This window comes from Sinocyclocheilus grahami, unplaced genomic scaffold (assembly GCF_001515645.1).
Source record: "Sinocyclocheilus grahami isolate Dianchi unplaced genomic scaffold, SAMN03320097.WGS_v1.1 scaffold861.1, whole genome shotgun sequence".
In the NCBI taxonomy this organism is placed as follows: Eukaryota; Metazoa; Chordata; class Actinopteri; order Cypriniformes; family Cyprinidae; genus Sinocyclocheilus; species Sinocyclocheilus grahami.
In genome coordinates this window covers 100,731-108,806 of record NW_015506040.1, presented here as the reverse complement: position 1 = coordinate 108,806, position 8,076 = coordinate 100,731, and the positions used below count along the sequence as shown (strand labels likewise).

The 8,076-nt window shown below is 35.9% G+C and overlaps 1 pseudogene; it reads right to left on the bottom strand.

Annotated features, from left to right (window-relative positions):
- Positions 1 to 3,655: 3,655 nt before the first annotated feature.
- LOC107563186 (E3 ubiquitin/ISG15 ligase TRIM25-like) lies at positions 3,656 to 4,992 on the bottom strand (annotated as a pseudogene).
- Between the last annotated feature and the right edge of the window lie 3,084 nt (positions 4,993 to 8,076).

Genomic DNA, 8,076 nt, shown 5'->3' with positions numbered 1-8,076 from the left:
AAAATCCCAAATCTGGACATTTTAGGCAATTTAGAAAACTTCAGCCAGAACATGTCCAGGAAAACAGTTTGTATGATCACTCTACTGTGCCTACCATTATTGTGTGGTTTCATTTGGCTATAAAGGGCTTGAATCAATGGTAATGGGCAGGTGGAAGTGTCACTGTCACATGTGAGCTTTTGGAGTACACTTAAGAATAGCATAAAGCATAGCAAAGCTTTTCCCAGTCCACCCAGCAGTGAGTTGCCATGGAATTCAGCAAAACCAATGAAGCACATTGCATGCTCAGTGGCATTTTCTCAAGTCAGAGCTTCTCTGGATGTCCACCTGCACGCCATTCATGTCGAGGCTTTGACCTCATGTACTGTACATCAACACACACAGCCTCTAATTGAAGAGATTACTCCACACTTCCGCCTCATCTTTAATTGAAAATAAAGACAAGACAAGCTTGGCTGCCCTATTTATGTTCAATCAACCATTGGATCTCTCTTCTTCACCAAATCTGTCTCTGGGTATTTTTGAAGGCACATTATCAAAGTATTAGTATCTGAGTGATACAGTAAATGTATACTGTACTAAAATATTTTTATGTGAAACTGTAACTTCATTAAAGTTCATTAGTAAGTTCATCATAACTTCATCATTAATACCAACACATACGTCTAAGTGAAAATGTCACTTTAATAACAGGGTTACACCTGTAAGATGGCATATAATGACAATAATCATTAAATGCAAAGCATTAATTATACTTATTTAAATGATTAGATCTTTAGATTTAGGACAACATAAGTAAACTTCAGCTAGGATTGTGTCACAACTGGATTGTGTCAGATTTTTTTTTTTTTTTTTTTAAATAAAAAAAATGTTTCCGACATTCCATTCATTCCTATGGGGGGTCAAATTGACCTGCAAGGGAAGGATCGGTTACTTTTTTACACCCACATAAAGTTCTCGATTCCACTCAGTTTTTTTGTTTGTGTGATCCATGTTCAAGTGTGACAAAATTAAATAAGAAAACCCAGCATTTTTTTCAACATTTCATTAATTCCTATGGTCAGGTCAAAATGACCCGCAAGGGAAGGATTTGTGAATTGTTTTGTATTACAGCCACATAAATCCTCGAATCCACTCTTTTTGAGTTCCAAATTCAAGTGGAACAAAAGTCACAAAGTCCTGTACCACTCAGATGAACACTCATTTTTTTTTAAATTGTAAAAAAATAAAAAAAATTCCCGAGGGAAGGTTGAAGTTCATTTAATTGATTTTCTACTAGCATTATTTTTCAAAAGAAATAAATATATAAGTAAAATAATTGCACAGATATTCATTACTGTGCGTCTGAAAATGGAAGACTGAAAAGTAAATAATTTTGACTTTTTGTATGGGAACATGATGTAAACATCATGGGAAATAGCATTAGAAATGTCAAATAATTTGGAAAGCTGATAATAAAATGTGCATTTTATGAATTCATATTTCAATAATTTCAGTATTTTCAAACCTCTATGAATAAATATTTATTTTATATTTATAATTTAGCATTTAACCTCTTTATGAAAAATAGTGATTGTGATACATGAAATGTTTACATCTAATGCTCTTCTATTTAGCATGTACACACTTCTCTGTTGTAACACAGCTGTATAACAATAATTCTTGTGTCAGGAACAGTCTGTTAGAGATTTGTCTGTCTCTCTCACTCAGTGTCAGCATGGCTGGACCTTCTGGGATGCCTACAGAGACAGAGCCTTCCTCTCCTGCCATAAGATATGATGCTTTGTGGTGTGTGTGTGTGTGTGTGTGTGTGTTGGACAGGACCCTGGGGCAGGACAGCCACATCTCTGTTTGTCAATAGCCAGAACAGAGAAGGCACAGTGACAGAGGCTGAGATGAGTCAAGCTGATGGTACTCTTAACCTGCACATAGATACTGTATTTAGCAGTGAAGTGTTCACATTATAGCCTACTTAGATATTGCAGAACTGCATAATGAAAGCTTAACATAGATGTAAGTAACTGTTAAGCAGTTCAATTTTGAGATTCATTAAAAATCTTAAACAAATATAAATTGACTTCACATAAGCATTTACATCCTGTTTTATTCTTTTCTATATGATTTCCAAAAAGTGTTTGAAATAAGATTAACACAGCCGTTAGGCACACATACATTAGTCCTGAAGTGTAACATTTTCCTTTTAATATTAATTAATGGAAAAGGACCATTAATGGCTAATTTATTCTTAAATCAAAGACACATTTGAATACTGCATTAAATTCAATTCAATTCAAGTTTATTTGTATAGCGCTTTTCACGATATAAACCGTTGCAAAGCAACTTTACAGCAAATTAAGTTTCTACAATATTTAGTGGTAGCTTATCAGTGGTGACTGTCAGTTAATGTACATATGGCAGAAATGTATGGAAAAATCAATTAAAGACGTAATCAAACAGACGATGAACACTATTAACAGCAATTATTATATGATGCAATCATCTGAGGTCCTCTGAGGGGTTGGCATCATCTCTTCTCAGGTGTTCTGGATCCAGACTGAAATCCTAGTTACCCCGGGATGTGGCAAAAACAGAGAAACAAATAGAGACATAATTAGCATAGCTGTTCTAATAATATTACCAAGGGGCAACATGTATATCGAAAATAGCAGAGTACCTAGGACAGATCCTTGTGGCACTCCATATTTTACTGGTGATAATTGAGATGACTCCCCATTTAAATGAACAAAATGGTAGCGATCAGACAGGTAGGATCTAAACCATCTTAAAGCCTGCCCTTTTGTAATCGATCTATGAGTATGTCATGATCTATAGTGTCGAACGCAGCACTAAGATCAAGTAAAACTAGCAATGAGATGCAGCCTTGGTCTGACGCAAGAAGCATAAAATTTGTAATTTTAACAAGTGCAGTTTCTGTGCTATGGTGGGGCCTGAAACCTGACTGAAATTCTTCATAGAGATAATTTTTTGCAGGAAGGAGCACAATTGAGCAGATATAACTTTTTCCAAAATTTTAGACATAAAAGGAAGATTTGAGAACAATAGGGGGAAAATCTTCTCTGCAACATTTTCCATTTGTAACAATGGCTGATTTGCAAAACAAATGAAAAAAAAATCACTAATACAAAGACAAACGCCTTAAAATTATGATAAGGAGAGCAGCAGCAAATCCATGTAATTTCTATTACTATAACTATTTTATTGAACTGCTTAATTTCATATCTGGGGTGTAAATTCATTCATTTGTAATTAACAGGTGCAATAATCAGTAAATGATAAGAGTTTTTCAGTGAAAGACTGAGCAGTGAAAGAGTAGATATGAGATCTGGACTCCACATCATAGGAGACCAAACCCTCCTCATAATCCACAAACACCCCCCTCAGAGAGAGATAAACACAGGGATCAGCACAAGCCCAATATCCACTCCCATTCCTCAGAGCCACAGCCCAGAATCCATCCTGAGGACTCACTCTGATCTTTCCCTCTCTGTTAATAGATTCTCTGGCCACTCCTAAATCCCACTGACTCTTTCCCTTCAGCTGCACTTCAAAATAAAATCTACCTGAGGAGAATCCCTCTTTTCCCAGGACACCAGGATAGTGATCAAACCTCTCTTGGTTGTTTGGGAGCTTTTGTTTAATGCCAGTGACTCAGTTGTTTCCTATCATCAGATTGGGTGAGATTTGGGTCTAGGTTTTCCTGCAGTTGAGTCAGAGCTCTCCTCAGAGTCTCGACACTCACATCAGTGTTCATACTGATCTCAGGCCAGTTCTTGGTGTGTGGAGGACTGCACAGGAATGGATCAATCTACAGCAGGAGAGAGGAGAAATCCCTCAGCGTGAGGAGTGTGAGTGTTGACCTGTAATGAGAGCAGACAGAGAGAGACACTGACCTGTAGGAGCTGGAGGTGATCCTCAGTGTGTAAGAGATGATCCAGCTCAGTGTTTCTCATCTTGAGCTCAGTGATTTCATGCTGCAGCTCTTGAATGAGCTCTTCATCCTGTTTCTCTGCTGTTTTCTGCTTCTCCTCCATCATCTCCAGCAGCTCAGCCTGACATCTTTTAATGGAGCGCATCAGATCACTGAAGAGCTCAGCGCTGGCTGCTTTCTCTCACTCAGCACTTTTCTGATTTTTTTTTTGTAATTAAATCAGCTTTATCAAATAAGAGCATTATTCATCAAATATTGAACATGCCCACTTTTCTGAGTTTTGCTGAGTGTCTGATGTCCTGAATCTTCCTAATTCTGTCCTGGATAATCTGCTGCACGTGTTTCTGTGTCTTCACCAGGTGAGCCTATAGACAGACATTAACATATTTTATATTTTATCAAGACATATTTTATCACTTTTCTTAACATGTATTTTCCATTTCTGACAAAAGATATTGTTGGAATATTTAAAACTATGTTATGAAACTCTGTTTTAATGTTGTCAGTATCTCATACCCTCTTCTTATTACTCTACTCTTGTGAGTCTTGTGGTCTCCGTCAGTGCAAAACACACACACATACGTCTGATCATCTCTACAGAACAGCTCCAGAGGTCTCTCGTGTTTCTGGCATATACAGTCCTTCATATTCTCCACAGGGTCCATCAGTTTTTGTTTCTTTAAATTCAAGACTCTGATGAGGCTCGTTTCACAGTAAGAGGTCTGACACACAAAACAGGACTTCAGGGCTTTCAGATTTCTTTCATCACAGATGTCACAGAGAACTTCAGATTTACTCAGACTGGACTTTTTCTGAAAGAGTTGCACAACCTGTCTAAGTGCAGTGTTGATCTTGAGGTTGGGTCTTTTACTGAATGTTTCTTTACACAATGGACATTTGCAGTCCTGACTGTTGTCCCAGCACTGGTTCAGGCAGCTCTTACAGAAGTTGTGTCCACATGGAGTGCTGACTGGATCAGTGAACACTTCCAGACACACTGAACACTGAAGCTCCTCAGCCATAGAACCACTGGAGGAGGACATAGCTGAAAAGAAGGGAAATAATGAAAATATATCAACTTTAGTTCATATCTGCACATATTAAACCAACCCCTCAGAGGACCTGATGATGCCAACCCTGAAACAACATACAGAACTACCAAATTTTGCTATACGTTTCATATAATAATTGCTGTTAATAGTGTTCATCGTCTGTTTGATTATGTCTTTAATAGATTTTTCCGTACATTTCTGCCATATGTACATTAACTGACAGTCACCACTGATAAGCTACCACTAAATATTGTAGAAACTTAATTTGCTGTAAAGTTGCTTTGCAATGGTTTGTATTGTGAAATGCGCTATACAAATAAACTTGAATTAAATAATAATTAAATCAATTTAGATATCTGATTTAGATAAAATAATGTTCTGCCGATAAAAGTAGTCCTAACAAACCAAAACAGATTTAAACGCTATATGTCTTCAAGCAAAACACAGTAGCATTTTTGAACAGAGATGTAGTGTTTTGAACGAATCAACTGACTAAACTACTCGCTCATTAAGGAAGCCACTTGTTAACATTCACTGGAATATCAATGCAACCTGCAGAAAGGGTCAGCGGCACTAATAAATCAGAAAAAAATCTCACTAATGCACATACTGTCTATGGAACGTGTGAACACAGACAATCAGATTGATACAAACGATTTAAAAGTCCCATTGCTTTTGGACTTTAAATCAGTGCCACTCTTCAACAAATCAGTAAAACTCTTTCTTGACATTGATGAAGAAACTAACAATAAAAGTTGTATTGTTATTTGTTTCGTTCATTCACTCTTTTTGTTATTAACTTAAATGGAGGTATGATATCTATACTCCGTATCCTTGTTTGTCTCAGTTTTGCTGACGTTGGTAAATATCCTGCCATTGCTTCTCTTTGCACCTTGTCAGAAAAACATTAATTTCACATAATCAAATGTGTATTCCATACTGTTCTAAAGTTTCCCTAATCATGTCAGTGTAATAGTATTTTAAAGCTTTTCCATAAAAATGCCTAGAGAAGACTGCTAAAGATGAGATGAACATGAGATAAATGAGCACTAGATTATTCTTTATGCAAGAATATCTATTAGTTTACTGCCATGTTGATGCATTCATTTATTGAAAGTCAGTCTCCCTAATAAACTCTAAAACCAGTCTACCTATAATCTTTGTTACTGTTTATTCTAAATGTACATATTAATGTCATAATGTTATTATAATTACACGTGCTATTAAAACTTACAGTGACTGTAAATTATCTAAATTGTTTTGGAAAAACAATTACATTTTTCTAAAGGTCAGATCAGATGACTTTATGGCCATATCATGGAATACATTATATGGAATTTTAATTTTCTTATCTAATACAAGAAGAGCAGTTGTCGCTGTGTTCAGTATGTAGCCTATATTGACAGACACACACTAAACTATGTTTTTATTAGCCCATACCAACATATACATTTGCTAAAATTCTAAGAGCTTTCAATGTACGCAACAAGACTAGTTGAGTAGTTAACTCGTGTTTTCCTGGTTTTGTTCACGTTATTCCACCCATAGGAAAGAAAAATCAAATGTGAGATCTCTTTAACATCTCAAATATTTCTCCTAGACAGAAATGAGGCTACTTTAAGATCGAATGGAGATTTTTGCTCGAGTCTCCTGCTTCCCAAACTTGTCTCCTGAGACAAAAACTCTAACAATCTCACAATGGTCTCCTTTAAAGCTTTAAAATAGATCTCAACAGCGTCACACGCTGTGCTTAGATGTTTCTCCTAGTCTAAAGATTCTGGTTGTCTCATATTTGTCTCCTTTAAAGTTTTAGAAGAGATCTCAACAACATCACACACTGTGCTCAGATATTTCTCCTTAGCTAGAGACTCTGTATCTCTCACATTTGTCTCCTTTAAAGTTTTAGAAGAGATCTCAACAAAATCACACACTGTGCTCAGATATTTCTCCTTAGCTAGGAGCTTTCTTTGCTGAAAGGCACATAAATGGCTTACGACTCAGTCTTGATTATTAATTGACTAATTCGATTATTAATACATTATATGGAAGACATGTTTGAGCTCATATTGAGGCATTTGACTTGGTGCACACTTTGTAAAGTTACTGACATCACTTCTGAAATTTAGAGGAGACAAACGTGAGAGCTCTCGAGTCTTTAGTGTAGGACAAAAATCTGAGCACAGTGTGTAAAGTATTTGAGATCTCTTCTAAGGCTTTAAAAGAGACAAATGTGAGAGATCCAGAGTCTCTAGCTAAGGAGAAATATCTGAGAACAGTGTGTGATGTTGTTGAGATCTCTTCTAAGGCTTTAAAAGAGACAAATGTGAGAGATCCAGAGTCTCTAGCTAAGGAGAAATATCTGAGAACAGTGTGTGATGTTGTTGAGATCTCTTCTAAGGCTTTAAAAGAGACAAATGTGAGAGATCCAGAGTCTCTAGCTAAGGAGAAATATCTGAGAACAGTGTGTGATGTTGTTGAGATCTCTTCTAAAGCTTTAAAGAGTTTTTGTCTCAGGAGACACGTCTGAGAATCAGGAGACTCAAGCAAAAGTTTCCATTCAATCTTAAGGTAACCTCATTTCTGTCTAGGAGAAATATTTGAAATGGTAAAGAGATCTCTTTTTTATTTTATTTTTCTTCCCTCTGGTTAGCTTCAATGCCATTTATCTACACCATTTCAATCAAAGACAATACATGCATTGTCATATTTGAAGTTGTTTTATGTAGACAGTGTTTTATTGAAAAAATGGGCTGTACAAGACACACTTTTAATATTAAACAAAGCAAAAATAAATAAAATAAAAACACTGGGGCACTAGTGTTACATTTGCTAAAAAAAGGTATTGCTCTTATACTAAACATCTTGCACTTGTAAGTCCTTTCTAGTGTGTTTGGAAAATGTGGTGTATATATAATGCTGGACATTGAAGATACATTTAAACATTTAAACTAGTAACCCTTGATATTCTGAAATATTTAATGCTATTTAAATTATAGTTTTAGTATTTACAATATTAGTAAAAGTTTAACGTTTCTCCTCAAATAAAACTGAAGACATCTTAAGACAATGCTGATA